We start from the raw sequence: 20,144 nt of genomic DNA, 5'->3' as shown, positions 1-20,144 counted from the left end.
AATAATATATTAATAAATAAATTTTAAAATAAATCTGTGTATGGCTGCAGCCTCCAGCATGTGGCCTCATAACATAGACAGACATTCTCTTTATATATATATATATATATATATATATATATATATATATATATATATATATATATATATATATATATATATATATATATATATATATATATATATGACAATGTCAGACCACGGAAGGAAAATGAAACAGGAATTTCCTTAAGTACTTTCGTATATTAAATACATCTTCAGAAGGAAGATGTATTTGATTCCTTCTGAAGATGTATTTAATATACGAAAGTACTTAAGGAAATTCCTGTTTCATTTCTCCGTGGTCTGACATTGTCACATTCTTAATCACGTGTTTATTTTCGTGATATACATATATATTATATATATATATATATATATATTATATATATATATATATATATATATATATATATTTATATATATATATATATAATATATATATATATATTACATAAATAAATATTCACTAATATATTCCTTTAAAATTGACACAAGCGGATTAAGGTCGTCCTGTACATACCAGTTGCATTGCTCCTGGCAGTATGGTTCGAGTCACTTCTGGCTTGTGAGTTTTCAGTTGCATATAGTCCTGGGGACCATTAAGGCTTGTTCGCATGTATATATATATATATATATATATATATATATATATATATATATATATATATATATTTAAAAAAATCTGTCATATTTGTAAATTAAATAATAAATATTTAATTATTAAATTTAATTTAATTTGTTTTATTAATATAATTATTTAATAATTTAATAAAATAATAATTTATTAAAAAACATTAATTTGATTACTTATTTAATAAAATTAAATAATAAATAATAAATTAAATATTGATATATACTTGTGTGTCCAGGAGGCCATCTGTGTCCCCTCAGATGGTCTCCCTTATCACAGTTTGTGTCTATGGATGTGTGTGAGTGTGTATATCCCTGTGAGTGTCCGGGTGAGTGTGTGTGAGTGTGAGTGTCCCTGTGAGTGTCCGGGTGCGTGTGTGTCCGGTTATACCTGTGGGTCCAGGAGGCCATCTGTGTCCCCTCAGATGATCTCCCTTATCACAGTCTATGGGTGTGTGTGAGTGTGAGTGCCCCTGTAAGTGTTCGGGTGAGGGTGTGTGTGTGTGTGTGTGTGAGTGTCCGGGTTTATGTGAGGTTTGGTTCCAGGGAAACATCCTTCCCCCCCCCCCCTTCACATATCTCCTCCCTTATTCCCACCGTGGGTTCGAATCCCAGGTGATTAGACCTGCTCTAGGTCCATGGATCCAAGGTATCCATCCGTGGGCCCAACGGATTTCACCCCTTCCCCACTTTCCAAGGGCCAGGCCAATTCCAGCTATCCAGGGAACCTGTCGAAACAGAGGCAGCTACAGGAGGGGACACACAAATATTTGTGCCCTGCAGTTACACACCCGTTCCGACAGACTCGATCGCAATCTATCCAGATGAGAACACGTTCTCTTCCGACTAGACCACGCTGGAGTCGCTGTATGTCTCAAATTTGGTTCCTTTATTTATAGTTAGTATTTTTGGTGAATTAATTGATTTGTTTTAATTTTTTATTGACTTAGGTAGAACGATTTGGGGAGTTGGGGGGGGGGGGGTTGTGTGTGTAATGGATTGTCGAGATCGTGGTTGGTTAGTATTTATCTAGTTGTGTTCACCTAGTTGTGCTTGCGAGGGTTGAGCTCTACTCTTTCGGCCCGCCTCTCAACTGCCAATCAATCAATTATTACTAACTAATAAAAAACATTCCACACACACACACCCAGGAAGCAGCCCGCAACAGCTGTCTAACGCCCAGGTACATATTTAATGCTAGGTAACAGGGGCATCAGAATGATAGAAACTCTGCTGATTTCCGTTTGTTCCATCACCGGGGGATCGAATGAGCTACGATTACGAGTCGAGAGCGACGTCCACTCAGCTATGAAGCCCCCTAGTTTGTGAATTGGTGCAAAAGATAATTTGGGAGAGGTTAAGGGAAAGGAATGATGTTTGGTGGCTTTGAAAGCTTTGGATGGGAGGGGGGTTGCCAGTTATGAATTAAAACTGTTAATTATTTAAGATAGGATATATATGCAAAAGACGTTGCGAGATATAGTAAGAAAAGTGTTTCTGACTGAGGTTAGGTACTGTGTGATTGACTTGTATGTTAGGAAAAAGAACACTTATTAGAAGCTTAGATGATCTTTTGAAATGTTTCTTAGCAAATAGTTGCAAATTATTGTGTGAAAAGTATATGGTTCCATTACCCTACACAAACACACGTGAGCACAATTAGTCCACGGGATTCAGAGAGAGTGAGAGTGAACAGCGAAATAGTAACAAAAAATGTGACAATGAGGGGAAACTATGTCATTCAAACGTTAACCATATAAATTACAGTAACACTAACCGAGCGTCCACATACATATTCCAATCAATTTACATAAATAAACATTCACTAATATATTCCTTTAAAATGGACACACGCAGATAGTTGCAGTACACATGTCAGTTCAATTACTGGTACACATAAACACTCATAGCTGGACGTGTCTGTCCATCTTGACAATAGTAGACATGTAACAAAAAATGTGACAATAATGGGAAACTATGTCATTCAAACGTATAAATGTTAACCATATAAATTACAGTAACACTAATCGCGCGCACACGTACATATGTCAATCAATTTACATAAATACACATTCACTAATGTGTACCTTTAAAATGGACACATACAGATAATTACCGTACACATGTCAGTTCAATTACAGGTAACACATACACACACATAGCTTCCACGTGTCTGTCGGTCTTGACAATAGTACACATGGATACGCACACAAAACAGTCCATTATCAATTAATGTGTGTGTGTGTGTGTGTGTATTTATTTTCTCCTTGTATTTACTATATGTATCTGCAGAATCGAGTTATTAGCTCTTGGACCCCGCCTATCAAATATATGTATTTTTCCTTTTTTATATCTACTACATCTATTTCTCTCTAACACACACACACACACACACACCACACACACCACACACACCACACACACACACACACACACACACACACACACACACACACACACACATACACACACACACACAAACATGCCAAAACTAGAAGACAGAAGAAAAAGAGGTGATATGATCACTACATACAAAATAGTAACAGGAATTGATAAAATCGACAGGGAAGATTTCCTGAGACCTGGCACTTCAAGAACAAGAGGTCATAGATTTAAACAAGCTAAACACAGATGCCGAAGAAATATAAGAAAATTCACCTTCGCAAATAGAGTGGTAGACGGTTGGAACAAGTTAAGTGAGAAGGTGGTGGAGGCCAAGACCGTCAGTAGTTTCAGAGCGTTATATGACAAAGAGTGCTGGGAAGACGGGACACCACGAGCGTAGCTCTCATCCTGTAACTACACTTAGGTAATTACACACACACACACACAAACTGGAGGCCTACCGTCTAAACGGAGAGAGTTCGTTGGTTATAATCCTAATGGTCCCATATCGAATCTCAGTTGATGCAATAGCAAATCGACAGATATTCTTTAACCTGATTCGCCTGTTCACCGGCTCCCCTCCGACCGGGGAGCCAGTCGGCCGAGCGGACAGCACACTGGACACTGGACTTGTGATCGTGTGGTCCCGGGTTCGATTCCGGGCGCCGCCGAGAAACAATGGGCAGAGTTTCTTTCACCCTGTGCCCCTGTTACCTTGCAGTAAAACAGGTACCTGGGTGTTAGTTAGCTGTCACGGGCTGCTTTCTGGGGGTGGAGGCCTGGTCGAGGACCGGACCGCGGGGACACTAAAGCCCCGAAATCATCTCAAGAAGAACCTCAAGAGATAAGCACAAATGAATCCATCAATGGATCCATCTACCTATCTACTATTATCTGTCAATCCATCAATCTATCTTCCCATAAACCAACCATTTATCATTATATACATTTATATTCATTTATCCGTCTATCAACTCTTCTGTCTATCCATCCATCTACTCATATGTCTTTCCATCCATCAGATAGACGGATGCATCTATGCATCCCTATATCCGTCAATGTATATATTTAGCAATCAATGTAAACATCCATCTATCTACTTATATAAATTTTCCTTTAATCCCTGTTTCACCTGCACCACTCCCCCCTGTTCCCCCATCCCTGTTTCACCTGCACCACTCCCCCCTGTTTCTCCCTCTGCATCCCTGTTTCATCTGCACCACTCCCCCTGCTCCCCCATCCCCATCCTTGTTTCACCTGCACCACTCCCCCTGTTCCCCCATCCCCATCCCTGTTTCACCTGCACCACTCCCCCTGTTCCCCCATCCCCATCCCTGTTTCACCTGCACCACTCTCCCTGTTCCCCCATCCCCATCCCTGTTTCACCTGCACCACTCCCCCTGTTACCCCATCCCTGTTTCACCTGCACCACTCCCCCCTGTTTCTCCCTCTTCATCCCTGTTTCACCTGCACCACTCCCCCTGTTCCCCCATCCCCATCCCTGTTTCACCTGTACAGCACCCCCTGTTCCCCCCTCTTCCTCCCTGTTTCACCTGCACCACTCCCCCTGTTCCCCCATCCCCATCCCTGTTTCACCTGCACCACTCCCCCTGTTCCCCCATCCCCATCCCTGTTTCACCTGCACCACTCCCCCTGTTCCCCCATCCCTGTTTCACCTGCACCACTCCCCCCTGTTCCCCCCTCTTCCTCCCTGTTTCACCTGCACCACTCCCCCTGTTCCCCCATCCCATCCCTGTTTCACCTGTACAGCACCCCCTGTTCCCCCCTCTTCCTCCCTGTTTCACCTGCACCACTCCCCCTGTTCCCTCTCTTCATTCCACCTCTAAATCCCTGTATCCTCCCCCCCCCCCACCACAACCTTTGCACCTCTTCCTCTAACTTAAACCAGGACCAATAAACTTCTTTATGTGTTTAATTTAGGTTTTTCTAAGTACGAAAAAGTCTTCAGCCATCTCAAGCATTATTTTACAATTAACTTTAATTAAATTGGTAGGGGGGGGGGAGTGATAAGAATAATTAATAATTATTCCTAAATCCTTTAGCTAAAGTCAACACTGGCCAACCTATGCCCGTTCCCTACCCCAGACCATTCCCTCTACAAATACATTAATTTAGTAATAATAAGCCTTAATAATATATTAATAAATAAATTTTAAAATAAATCTGTGTATGGCTGCAGCCTCCAGCATGTGGCCTCATAACATAGACAGACATTCTCTCTTTATATATATATATATATATATATATATATATATATATATATATATATATATATATATATATATATATATATATGACAATGTCAGACCACGGAAGAAAATGAAACAGGAATTTCCTTAAGTACTTTCGTATATTAAATACATCTTCAGAAGGAAGATGTATTTGATTCCTTCTGAAGATGTATTTAATATACGAAAGTACTTAAGGAAATTCCTGTTTCATTTTCCTCCGTGGTCTGACATTGTCACATTCTTAATCACGTGTTTATTTTCGTGATATATATATATATATATATATATATATATACAAGCTATATATATATATATATATATATATATATATATATATATATATATATATATATATATATATATATATATATACATAAATAAATATTCACTAATATATTCCTTTAAAATTGACACAAGCGGATTAAGGCTGTCCTGTACATACCAGTTGCATTGCTCCTGGCAGTATGGGTTCGAGTCACTTCTGGCTTGTGAGTTTTCAGTTGCATATAGTCCTGGGGACCATTAAGGCTTGTTCGCATGTATATATATATATATATATTATATATATATATATATTATATATATATATATATATATATATATATATATATATATATATATATATATTTAAAAAAAAATCTGTCATATTTGTAAATTAAATAATAAATATTTAATTATTAAATTTAATTTAATTTGTTTTATTAATATAATTATTTAATAATTTAATAAAATAATAATTTATTAAAAAACATTAATTTGATTACTTATTTAATAAAATTAAATAATAAATAATAAATTAAATATTGATATATACTTGTGTGTCCAGGAGGCCATCTGTGTCCCCTCAGATGGTCTCCCTTATCACAGTTTGTGTCTATGGATGTGTGTGAGTGTGTATATCCCTGTGAGTGTCCGGGTGAGTGTGTGTGTGAGTGTGAGTGTCCCTGTGAGTGTCCGGGTGCGTGTGTGTCCGGTTATACCTGTGGGTCCAGGAGGCCATCTGTGTCCCCTCAGATGATCTCCCTTATCACAGTCTATGGGTGTGTGTGAGTGTGAGTGCCCCTGTAAGTGTTCGGGTGAGGGTGTGTGTGTGTGTGTGTGTGAGTGTCCGGGTTTATGTGAGGTTTGGTTCCAGGGAAACATCCTTCCCCCCCCCCCCCTTCACATATCTCCTCCCTTATTCCCACCGTGGGTTCGAATCCCAGGTGATTAGACCTGCTCTAGGTCCATGGATCCAAGGTATCCATCCGTGGGCCCAACGGATTTCACCCCTTCCCCACTTTCCAAGGGCCAGGCCAATTCCAGCTATCCAGGGAACCTGTCGAAACAGAGGCAGCTACAGGAGGGGACACACAAATATTTGTGCCCTGCAGTTACACACCCGTTCCGACAGACTCGATCGCAATCTATCCAGATGAGAACACGTTCTCTTCCGACTAGACCACGCTGGAGTCGCTGTATGTCTCAAATTTGGTTCCTTTATTTATAGTTAGTATTTTTGGTGAATTAATTGATTTGTTTTAATTTTTTATTGACTTAGGTAGAACGATTTGGGGAGTTGGGGGGGGGGGGGGTTGTGTGTGTAATGGATTGTCGAGATCGTGGTTGGTTAGTATTTATCTAGTTGTGTTCACCTAGTTGTGCTTGCGAGGGTTGAGCTCTACTCTTTCGGCCCGCCTCTCAACTGCCAATCAATCAATTATTACTAACTAATAAAAAACATTCCACACACACACACCCAGGAAGCAGCCCGCAACAGCTGTCTAACGCCCAGGTACATATTTAATGCTAGGTAACAGGGGCATCAGAATGATAGAAACTCTGCTGATTTCCGTTTGTTCCATCACCGGGGGATCGAATGAGCTACGATTACGAGTCGAGAGCGACGTCCACTCAGCTATGAAGCCCCCTAGTTTGTGAATTGGTGCAAAAGATAATTTGGGAGAGGTTAAGGGAAAGGAATGATGTTTGGTGGCTTTGAAAGCTTTGGATGGGAGGGGGGTTGCCAGTTATGAATTAAAACTGTTAATTATTTAAGATAGGATATATATGCAAAAGACGTTGCGAGATATAGTAAGAAAAGTGTTTCTGACTGAGGTTAGGTACTGTGTGATTGACTTGTATGTTAGGAAAAAGAACACTTATTAGAAGCTTAGATGATCTTTTGAAATGTTTCTTAGCAAATAGTTGCAAATTATTGTGTGAAAAGTATATGGTTCCATTACCCTACACAAACACACGTGAGCACAATTAGTCCACGGGATTCAGAGAGAGTGAGAGTGAACAGCGAAATAGTAACAAAAAATGTGACAATGAGGGGAAACTATGTCATTCAAACGTTAACCATATAAATTACAGTAACACTAACCGAGCGTCCACATACATATTCCAATCAATTTACATAAATAAACATTCACTAATATATTCCTTTAAAATGGACACACGCAGATAGTTGCAGTACACATGTCAGTTCAATTACTGGTACACATAAACACTCATAGCTGGACGTGTCTGTCCATCTTGACAATAGTAGACATGTAACAAAAAATGTGACAATAATGGGAAACTATGTCATTCAAACGTATAAATGTTAACCATATAAATTACAGTAACACTAATCGCGCGCACACGTACATATGTCAATCAATTTACATAAATACACATTCACTAATGTGTACCTTTAAAATGGACACATACAGATAATTACCGTACACATGTCAGTTCAATTACAGGTACACATACACACACATAGCTTCACGTGTCTGTCGGTCTTGACAATAGTACACATGGATACGCACACAAAACAGTCCATTATCAATTAATGTGTGTGTGTGTGTGTGTGTGTATTTATTTTTCTCCCTTGTATTTACTATATGTATCTGCAGAATCGAGTTATTAGCTCTTGGACCCCGCCTATCAATATATGTATTTTTCCTTTTTTTTATATCTACTACATCTATTTCTCTCTAAACACACACACACACACACCACACACACACACACACACACACACACACACACACACACACACACACACACACACACACACACACACACACACACACACACATACACACACACACACACAAACATGCCAAAACTAGAAGACAGAAGAAAAAGAGGTGATATGATCACTACATACAAAATAGTAACAGGAATTGATAAAATCGACAGGGAAGATTTCCTGAGACCTGGCACTTCAAGAACAAGAGGTCATAGATTTAAACAAGCTAAACACAGATGCCGAAGAAATATAAGAAAATTCACCTTCGCAAATAGAGTGGTAGACGGTTGGAACAAGTTAAGTGAGAAGGTGGTGGAGGCCAAGACCGTCAGTAGTTTCAGAGCGTTATATGACAAAGAGTGCTGGGAAGACGGGACACCACGAGCGTAGCTCTCATCCTGTAACTACACTTAGGTAATTACACACACACACACACAAACTGGAGGCCTACCGTCTAAACGGAGAGAGTTCGTTGGTTATAATCCTAATGGTCCCATATCGAATCTCAGTTGATGCAATAGCAAATCGACAGATATTCTTTAACCTGATTCGCCTGTTCACCGGCTCCCCTCCGACCGGGGAGCCAGTCGGCCGAGCGGACAGCACACTGGACACTGGACTTGTGATCGTGTGGTCCCGGGTTCGATTCCGGGCGCCGCCGAGAAACAATGGGCAGAGTTTCTTTCACCCTGTGCCCCTGTTACCTTGCAGTAAAACAGGTACCTGGGTGTTAGTTAGCTGTCACGGGCTGCTTTCTGGGGGTGGAGGCCTGGTCGAGGACCGGACCGCGGGGACACTAAAGCCCCGAAATCATCTCAAGAAGAACCTCAAGAGATAAGCACAAATGAATCCATCAATGGATCCATCTACCTATCTACTTATTATCTGTCAATCCATCAATCTATCTTCCCATAAACCAACCATTTATCATTATATACATTTATATTCCATTTATCCGTCTATCAACTCTTCTGTCTATCCATCCATCTACTCATATGTCTTTCCATCCATCAGATAGACGGATGCATCTATGCATCCCTATATCCGTCAATGTATATATTTAGCAATCAATGTAAACATCCATCTATCTACTTATATAAATTTTCCTTTAATCCCTGTTTCACCTGCACCACTCCCCCCTGTTCCCCCATCCCTGTTTCACCTGCACCACTCCCCCCTGTTTCTCCCTCTGCATCCCTGTTTCATCTGCACCACTCCCCCTGCTCCCCCATCCCCATCCTTGTTTCACCTGCACCACTCCCCCTGTTCCCCCATCCCCATCCCTGTTTCACCTGCACCACTCCCCCTGTTCCCCCATCCCCATCCCTGTTTCACCTGCACCACTCTCCCTGTTCCCCCATCCCCATCCCTGTTTCACCTGCACCACTCCCCCTGTTTACCCCATCCCTGTTTCACCTGCACCACTCCCCCCTGTTTCTCCCTCTTCATCCCTGTTTCACCTGCACCACTCCCCCTGTTCCCCCATCCCCATCCCTGTTTCACCTGTACAGCACCCCCTGTTCCCCCCTCTTCCTCCCTGTTTTCACCTGCACCACTCCCCCTGTTCCCCCATCCCCATCCCTGTTTCACCTGCACCACTCCCCTGTTCCCCCATCCCCATCCCTGTTTCACCTGCACCACTCCCCCTGTTTCCCCCATCCCTGTTTCACCTGCACCACTCCCCCCTGTTCCCCCCTCTTCCTCCCTGTTTCACCTGCACCACTCCCCCTGTTCCCCCATCCCCATCCCTGTTTCACCTGTACAGCACCCCCTGTTCCCCCCTCTTCCTCCCTGTTTCACCTGCACCACTCCCCTGTTCCCTCTCTTCATTCCACCTCTAAATCCTGTATCCTCCCCCCCCCCCACCACAACCTTTGCACCTCTTCCTCTAACTTAAACCAGGACCAATAAACTTCTTTATGTGTTTAATTTAGGTTTTTCTAAGTACGAAAAAGTCTTCAGCCATCTCAAGCATTATTTTACAATTAACTTTAATTAAATTGGTAGGGGGGGGGGGAGTGATAAGAATAATTAATAATTATTCCTAAATCCTTTAGCTAAAGTCAACACTGGCCCAACCTATGCCCGTTCCCTACCCCAGACCATTTCCCTCTACAAATACATTAATTTAGTAATAATAAGCCTTAATAATATATTAATAAATAAATTTTAAAATAAATCTGTGTATGGCTGCAGCCTCCAGCATGTGGCCTCATAACATAGACAGACATTCTCTTTATATATATATATATAATATATATATATATATAGATATATATATATATATATGACAATGTCAGACCACGGAAGAAAATGAAACAGGAATTTCCTTAAGTACTTTCGTATATTAAATACATCTTCAGAAGGAAGATGTATTTGATTCCTTCTGAAGATGTATTTAATATACGAAAGTACTTAAGGAAATTCCTGTTTCATTTTCCTCCGTGGTCTGACATTGTCACATTCTTAATCACTGTTTATTTTCGTGATATATATATATATATATATATATATATATGCAAACAAGCCTGAATGGTCCCCAGGACTAATATATATATATATATATATATAATATATATATATATATATATATATATATATATATATATATATACATAAATAAATATTCACTAATATATTCCTTTAAAATTGACACAAGCGGATTAAGGCGTCCTGTACATACCAGTTGCATTGCTCCTGGCAGTATGGGTTCGAGTCACTTCTGGCTTGTGAGTTTTCAGTTGCATATAGTCCTGGGACCATTAAGGCTTGTTCGCATGTATATATATATATATATATATATATATATATATATATATATATATATATATATATATATATATATATATATATATATATATATATATATATATTTAAAAAAAATCTGTCATATTTGTAAATTAAATAATAAATATTTAATTATTAAATTTAATTTAATTTGTTTTATTAATATAATTATTTAATAATTTAATAAAATAATAATTTATTAAAAAACATTAATTTGATTACTTATTTAATAAAATTAAATAATAAATAATAAATTAAATATTGATATATACTTGTGTGTCCAGGAGGCCATCTGTGTCCCCTCAGATGGTCTCCCTTATCACAGTTTGTGTCTATGGATGTGTGTGAGTGTGTATATCCCTGTGAGTGTCCGGGTGAGTGTGTGTGTGAGTGTGAGTGTCCCTGTGAGTGTCCGGGTGCGTGTGTGTCCGGTTATACCTGTGGGTCCAGGAGGCCATCTGTGTCCCCTCAGATGATCTCCCTTATCACAGTCTATGGGTGTGTGTGAGTGTGAGTGCCCCTGTAAGTGTTCGGGTGAGGGTGTGTGTGTGTGTGTGTGTGAGTGTCCGGGTTTATGTGAGGTTTGGTTCCAGGGAAACATCCTTCCCCCCCCCCCCCCCTTCACATATCTCCTCCCTTATTCCCACCGTGGGTTCGAATCCCAGGTGATTAGACCTGCTCTAGGTCCATGGATCCAAGGTATCCATCCGTGGGCCCAACGGATTTCACCCCTTCCCCACTTTCCAAGGGCCAGGCCAATTCCAGCTATCCAGGGAACCTGTCGAAACAGAGGCAGCTACAGGAGGGGACACACAAATATTTGTGCCCTGCAGTTACACACCCGTTCCGACAGACTCGATCGCAATCTATCCAGATGAGAACACGTTCTCTTCCGACTAGACCACGCTGGAGTCGCTGTATGTCTCAAATTTGGTTCCTTTATTTATAGTTAGTATTTTTGGTGAATTAATTGATTTGTTTTAATTTTTTATTGACTTAGGTAGAACGATTTGGGGAGTTGGGGGGGGGGGGGTTGTGTGTGTAATGGATTGTCGAGATCGTGGTTGGTTAGTATTTATCTAGTTGTGTTCACCTAGTTGTGCTTGCGAGGGTTGAGCTCTACTCTTTCGGCCCGCCTCTCAACTGCCAATCAATCAATTATTACTAACTAATAAAAAACATTCCACACACACACACCCAGGAAGCAGCCCGCAACAGCTGTCTAACGCCCAGGTACATATTTAATGCTAGGTAACAGGGGCATCAGAATGATAGAAACTCTGCTGATTTCCGTTTGTTCCATCACCGGGGGATCGAATGAGCTACGATTACGAGTCGAGAGCGACGTCCACTCAGCTATGAAGCCCCCTAGTTTGTGAATTGGTGCAAAAGATAATTTGGGAGAGGTTAAGGGAAAGGAATGATGTTTGGTGGCTTTGAAAGCTTTGGATGGGAGGGGGGTTGCCAGTTATGAATTAAAACTGTTAATTATTTAAGATAGGATATATATGCAAAAGACGTTGCGAGATATAGTAAGAAAAGTGTTTCTGACTGAGGTTAGGTACTGTGTGATTGACTTGTATGTTAGGAAAAAGAACACTTATTAGAAGCTTAGATGATCTTTTGAAATGTTTCTTAGCAAATAGTTGCAAATTATTGTGTGAAAAGTATATGGTTCCATTACCCTACACAAACACACGTGAGCACAATTAGTCCACGGGATTCAGAGAGAGTGAGAGTGAACAGCGAAATAGTAACAAAAAATGTGACAATGAGGGGAAACTATGTCATTCAAACGTTAACCATATAAATTACAGTAACACTAACCGAGCGTCCACATACATATTCCAATCAATTTACATAAATAAACATTCACTAATATATTCCTTTAAAATGGACACACGCAGATAGTTGCAGTACACATGTCAGTTCAATTACTGGTACACATAAACACTCATAGCTGGACGTGTCTGTCCATCTTGACAATAGTAGACATGTAACAAAAAATGTGACAATAATGGGAAACTATGTCATTCAAACGTATAAATGTTAACCATATAAATTACAGTAACACTAATCGCGCGCACACGTACATATGTCAATCAATTTACATAAATACACATTCACTAACTGTGTACCTTTAAAATGGACACATACAGATAATTACCGTACACATGTCAGTTCAATTACAGGTACACATACACACACATAGCTTCACGTGTCTGTCGGTCTTGACAATAGTACACATGGATACGCACACAAAACAGTCCATTATCAATTAATGTGTGTGTGTGTGTGTGTGTATTTATTTTCTCCTTGTATTTACTATATGTATCTGCAGAATCGAGTTATTAGCTCTTGGACCCCGCCTATCAATATATGTATTTTTCCTTTTTTTATATCTACTACATCTATTTCTCTCTAACACACACACACACACACACACACACACACACACACACACACACAACACACACACACACACACACACACACACACACACACACACACACACACACACACACACACACACACACACACACACACACACACACACACACACACACACACACACACACACACACACCACAAACATGCCAAAACTACAAGACAGAAGAAAAAGAGGTGATATGATCACTACATACAAAATAGTAACAGGAATTGATAAAATCGACAGGGAAGATTTCCTGAGACCTGGCACTTCAAGAACAAGAGGTCATAGATTTAAACAAGCTAAACACAGATGCCGAAGAAATATAAGAAAATTCACCTTCGCAAATAGAGTGGTAGACGGTTGGAACAAGTTAAGTGAGAAGGTGGTGGAGGCCAAGACCGTCAGTAGTTTCAGAGCGTTTATATGACAAAGAGTGCTGGGAAGACGGGACACCACGAGCGTAGCTCTCATCCTGTAACTACACTTAGGTAATTACACACACACACACAAACTGGAGGCCTACCGTCTAAACGGAGAGAGTTCGTTGGTTATAATCCTAATGGTCCCATATCGAATCTCAGTTGATGCAATAGCAAATCGACAGATATTCTTTAACCTGATTTCGCCTGTTCACCGGCTCCCCTCCGACCGGGGAGCCAGTCGGCCGAGCGGACAGCACACTGGACACTGGACTTGTGATCGTGTGGTCCCGGGTTCGATTCCGGGCGCCGCCGAGAAACAATGGGCAGAGTTTCTTTCACCCTGTGCCCCTGTTACCTTGCAGTAAAACAGGTACCTGGGTGTTAGTTAGCTGTCACGGGCTGCTTTCTGGGGGTGGAGGCCTGGTCGAGGACCGGACCGCGGGGACACTAAAGCCCCGAAATCATCTCAAGAAGAACCTCAAGAGATAAGCACAAATGAATCCATCAATGGATCCATCTACCTATCTACTATTATCTGTCAATCCATCAATCTATCTTCCCATAAACCAACCATTTATCATTATATACATTTATATTTCATTATCCGTCTATCAACTCTTCTGTCTATCCATCCATCTACTCATATGTCTTTCCATCCATCAGATAGACGGATGCATCTATGCATCCCTATATCCGTCAATGTATATATTTAGCAATCAATGTAAACATCCATCTATCTACTTATATAAATTTTCCTTTAATCCCTGTTTCACCTGCACCACTCCCCCCTGTTCCCCCATCCCTGTTTCACCTGCACCACTCCCCCCTGTTTCTCCCTCTGCATCCCTGTTTCATCTGCACCACTCCCCCTGCTCCCCATCCCCATCCTTGTTTCACCTGCACCACTCCCCCTTGTCCCCCATCCCCATCCCTGTTTCACCTGCACCACTCCCCTGTTCCCCCATCCCCATCCCTGTTTCACCTGCACCACTCTCCCTGTTCCCCCATCCCCATCCCTGTTCACCTGCACCACTCCCCCTGTTACCCCATCCTGTTTCACCTGCACCACTCCCCCCCTGTTTCTCCCTCTTCATCCCGTTTCACCTGGCACCACTCCCCCTGTTCCCCCATCCCCATCCCATGTTTCACCTGTACAGCACCCCCTGTTCCCCCCCTCTTCCTCCCTGTTTCACCTGCACCACTCCCCCTGTTCCCCATCCCATCCTGTTTCACCTGCACCACTCCCCCTGTTCCCCCATCCCATCCCTGTTTCACCTGCACCACTCCCCCTGTTCCCCCATCCCTGTTTCACCTGCACCACTCCCCCCTCGTTCCCCCCTCTTCTCCCCTGTTTCACCTGCACCACTCCCCCTGTTCCCCCATCCCCATCCCTGTTCACCTGTACAGCACCCCCTGTTCCCCCCTCTTCCTCCCTGTTTCACCTGCACCACTCCCTGTTCCCCCATCCCCATCCCTGTTTCACCTGCACCACTCACCTGTTCCCCATCCCCATCCCTGTTTCACCTGCACCACTCCCCCTGTTCCCCCATCCCCATCCCTGTTTCACCTGCACCACTCCCCTGTTCCCTCTCTTCATTCCACCTCTAAATCCCGTATCCTCCCCCCCCCCCCCACCACAACCTTTGCACCTCTTCCTCTAACTTAAACCAGGACCAATAAAACTTCTTTATGTGTTTAATTTAGGTTTTTTCTAAGTACGAAAAGTCTTCAGCCATCTCAAGCATTATTTTACAATTAACTTTAATTAAATTGGTAGGGGGGGGGAGTGATAAGAATAATTAATAATTATTCCTAAATCCTTTAGCTAAAGTCAACACTGGCCAACCTATGCCCGTTCCCTACCCAGACCATTCCCTCTACAAATACATTAATTTAGTAATAATAAGCCTTAATAATATATTAATAAATAAATTTTAAAAATAAATCTGTGTATGGCTGCAGCCTCCAGCATGTGGCCTCATAACATAGACAGACATTCTCTTTATATATATATATATATATATATATATATATATATATATATATATATATATATATGACAATGTCAGACCACGGAGGAAAATGAAACAGGAATTTCCTTAAGTACTTTCGTATATTAAATACATCTCAGAAGGAGATGTATTGATTCCTTCTGAAGATGTATTTAATATACGAAAGTACTTAAGGAAATTCCTGTTTCATTTTCCTCCGTGGTCTGACATTGTCACATTCTTAATCACGTGTTTATTTTCGTGATATATATATATATATTATATATATATATATATGCAAAACAAGCCTGATGGTCCCCTCAGGAACTATTATATATATATAATATATATAGATATATATATATATATTATATATATATATACTATATATATATTACATAAATAAATATTCACTAATATATTCCTTTAAATGGACACAAGCGGATTAAGGCGTCCTGTACATACCATTGCATTGCTCCTGGCAGTATGGGTTCGAGTCACTTCTGGCTGTGAGGTTTTCAGTTGCATATAGTCCCTGGGGACCATTAAGGCTTGTTCGCATGTAATATATATATATATATATATATATATATATATATATAGATATATATATATAGTATATATATATATATATATATATATATATATATATATATATATATATATATATTTAAAAAAAATCTTGTCATATTTGTAAATTAAATAATAAATATTTAATTATTAATTTAATTTAATTTGTTTATTAATATAATTATTTAATAATTTAATAAAATAATAATTTATTAAAAACATTAATTTGATTACTTATTTAATAAAATTAAATAATAAATAATAAATTAAATATTGATATATACTTGTGTGTCCAGGAGGCCATCTGTGTCCCCTCAGATGGTCTCCCTTATCACAGTTTGTGTCTATGGATGTGTGTGAGTGTGTATATCCCTGTGAGTGTCCGGGTGAGTGTGTGTGAGTGTGAGTGTCCCTGTGAGTGTCCGGGTGCGTGTGTGTCCGGTTATACCTGTGGGTCCAGGAGGCCATCTGTGTCCCCTCAGATGATCTCCCTTATCACAGTCTATGGGTGTGTGTGAGTGTGAGTGCCCCTGTAAGTGTTCGGGTGAGGGTGTGTGTGTGTGTGTGTGAGTGTCCGGGTTTATGTGAGGTTTGGTTCCAGGGAAACATCCTTCCCCCCCCCCCCCTTCACATATCTCCTCCCTTATTCCCACCGTGGGTTCGAATCCCAGGTGATTAGACCTGCTCTAGGTCCATGGATCCAAGGTATCCATCCGTGGGCCCAACGGATTTCACCCCTTCCCCACTTTCCAAGGGCCAGGCCAATTCCAGCTATCCAGGGAACCTGTCGAAACAGAGGCAGCTACAGGAGGGGACACACAAATATTTGTGCCCTGCAGTTACACACCCGTTCCGACAGACTCGATCGCAATCTATCCAGATGAGAACACGTTCTCTTCCGACTAGACCACGCTGGAGTCGCTGTATGTCTCAAATTTGGTTCCTTTATTTATAGTTAGTATTTTTGGTGAATTAATTGATTTGTTTTAATTTTTTATTGACTTAGGTAGAACGATTTGGGGAGTTGGGGGGGGGGGGTTGTGTGTGTAATGGATTGTCGAGATCGTGGTTGGTTAGTATTTATCTAGTTGTGTTCACCTAGTTGTGCTTGCGAGGGTTGAGCTCTACTCTTTCGGCCCGCCTCTCAACTGCCAATCAATCAATTATTACTAACTAATAAAAAACATTCCACACACACACCCAGGAAGCAGCCCGCAACAGCTGTCTAACGCCCAGGTACATATTTAATGCTAGGTAACAGGGGCATCAGAATGATAGAAACTCTGCTGATTTCCGTTTGTTCCATCACCGGGGGATCGAATGAGCTACGATTACGAGTCGAGAGCGACGTCCACTCAGCTATGAAGCCCCCTAGTTTGTGAATTGGTGCAAAAGATAATTTGGGAGAGGTTAAGGGAAAGGAATGATGTTTGGTGGCTTTGAAAGCTTTGGATGGGAGGGGGGTTGCCAGTTATGAATTAAAACTGTTAATTATTTAAGATAGGATATATATGCAAAAGACGTTGCGAGATATAGTAAGAAAAGTGTTTCTGACTGAGGTTAGGTACTGTGTGATTGACTTGTATGTTAGGAAAAAGAACACTTATTAGAAGCTTAGATGATCTTTTGAAATGTTTCTTAGCAAATAGTTGCAAATTATTGTGTGAAAAGTATATGGTTCCATTACCCTACACAAACACACGTGAGCACAATTAGTCCACGGGATTCAGAGAGAGTGAGAGTGAACAGCGAAATAGTAACAAAAAATGTGACAATGAGGGGAAACTATGTCATTCAAACGTTAACCATATAAATTACAGTAACACTAACCGAGCGTCCACATACATATTCCAATCAATTTACATAAATAAACATTCACTAATATATTCCTTTAAAATGGACACACGCAGATAGTTGCAGTACACATGTCAGTTCAATTACTGGTACACATAAACACTCATAGCTGGACGTGTCTGTCCATCTTGACAATAGTAGACATGTAACAAAAAATGTGACAATAATGGGAAACTATGTCATTCAAACGTATAAATGTTAACCATATAAATTACAGTAACACTAATCGCGCGCACACGTACATATGTCAATCAATTTACATAAATACACATTCACTAATGTGTACCTTTAAAATGGACACATACAGATAATTACCGTACACATGTCAGTTCAATTACAGGTACACATACACACACATAGCTTCACGTGTCTGTCGGTCTTGACAATAGTACACATGGATACGCACACAAAACAGTCCATTATCAATTAATGTGTGTGTGTGTGTGTGTGTATTTATTTTCTCCTTGTATTTACTATATGTATCTGCAGAATCGAGTTATTAGCTCTTGGACCCCGCCTATCAAATATATGTATTTTTTTTTTTTATATCTACTACATCTATTTCTCTACACACACACACACACACACACACACACACACACACACACACACACACACACACACACACACACACACACACACACACACACACACACACACACACACAAACATGCCAAAACTAGAAGACAGAAGAAAAAGAGGTGATATGATCACTACATACAAAATAGTAACAGGAATTGATAAAATCGACAGGGAAGATTTCCTGAGACCTGGCACTTCAAGAACAAGAGGTCATAGATTTAAACAAGCTAAACACAGATGCCGAAGAAATATAAGAAAATTCACCTTCGCAAATAGAGTGGTAGACGGTTGGAACAAGTTAAGTGAGAAGGTGGTGGAGGCCAAGACCGTCAGTAGTTTCAGAGCGTTATATGACAAAGAGTGCTGGGAAGACGGGACACCACGAGCGTAGCTCTCATCCTGTAACTACACTTAGGTAATTACACACACACACACACAAACTGGAGGCCTACCGTCTAAACGGAGAGAGTTCGTTGGTTATAATCCTAATGGTCCCATATCGAATCTCAGTTGATGCAATAGCAAATCGACAGATATTCTTTAACCTGATTCGCCTGTTCACCGGCTCCCCTCCGACCGGGGAGCCAGTCGGCCGAGCGGACAGCACACTGGACACTGGACTTGTGATCGTGTGGTCCCGGGTTCGATTCCGGGCGCCGCCGAGAAACAATGGGCAGAGTTTCTTTCACCCTGTGCCCCTGTTACCTTGCAGTAAAACAGGTACCTGGGTGTTAGTTAGCTGTCACGGGCTGCTTTCTGGGGGTGGAGGCCTGGTCGAGGACCGGACCGCGGGGACACTAAAGCCCCGAAATCATCTCAAGAAGAACCTCAAGAGATAAGCACAAATGAATCCATCAATGGATCCATCTACCTATCTACTTATATCTGTCAATCCATCAATCTATCTTCCCATAAACCAACCATTTATCATTATATACATTTATATTCCATTTATCCGTCTATCAACTCTTCTGTCTATCCATCCATCTACTCATATGTCTTTCCATCCATCAGATAGACGGATGCATCTATGCATCCCTATATCCGTCAATGTATATATTTAGCAATCAATGTAAACATCCATCTATCTACTTATATAAATTTTCCTTTAATCCCTGTTTCACCTGCACCACTCCCCCCTGTTCCCCCATCCCTGTTTCACCTGCACCACTCCCCCCTGTTTCTCCCTCT

The sequence above is a fragment of the Procambarus clarkii genome, chromosome 73 (genome assembly GCF_040958095.1).
Source record: "Procambarus clarkii isolate CNS0578487 chromosome 73, FALCON_Pclarkii_2.0, whole genome shotgun sequence".
Classification (NCBI taxonomy): Eukaryota; Metazoa; Arthropoda; class Malacostraca; order Decapoda; family Cambaridae; genus Procambarus; species Procambarus clarkii.
The sequence above is the reverse complement of the archived record's forward strand: the minus strand, read 5'-3'. Positions refer to the sequence as shown.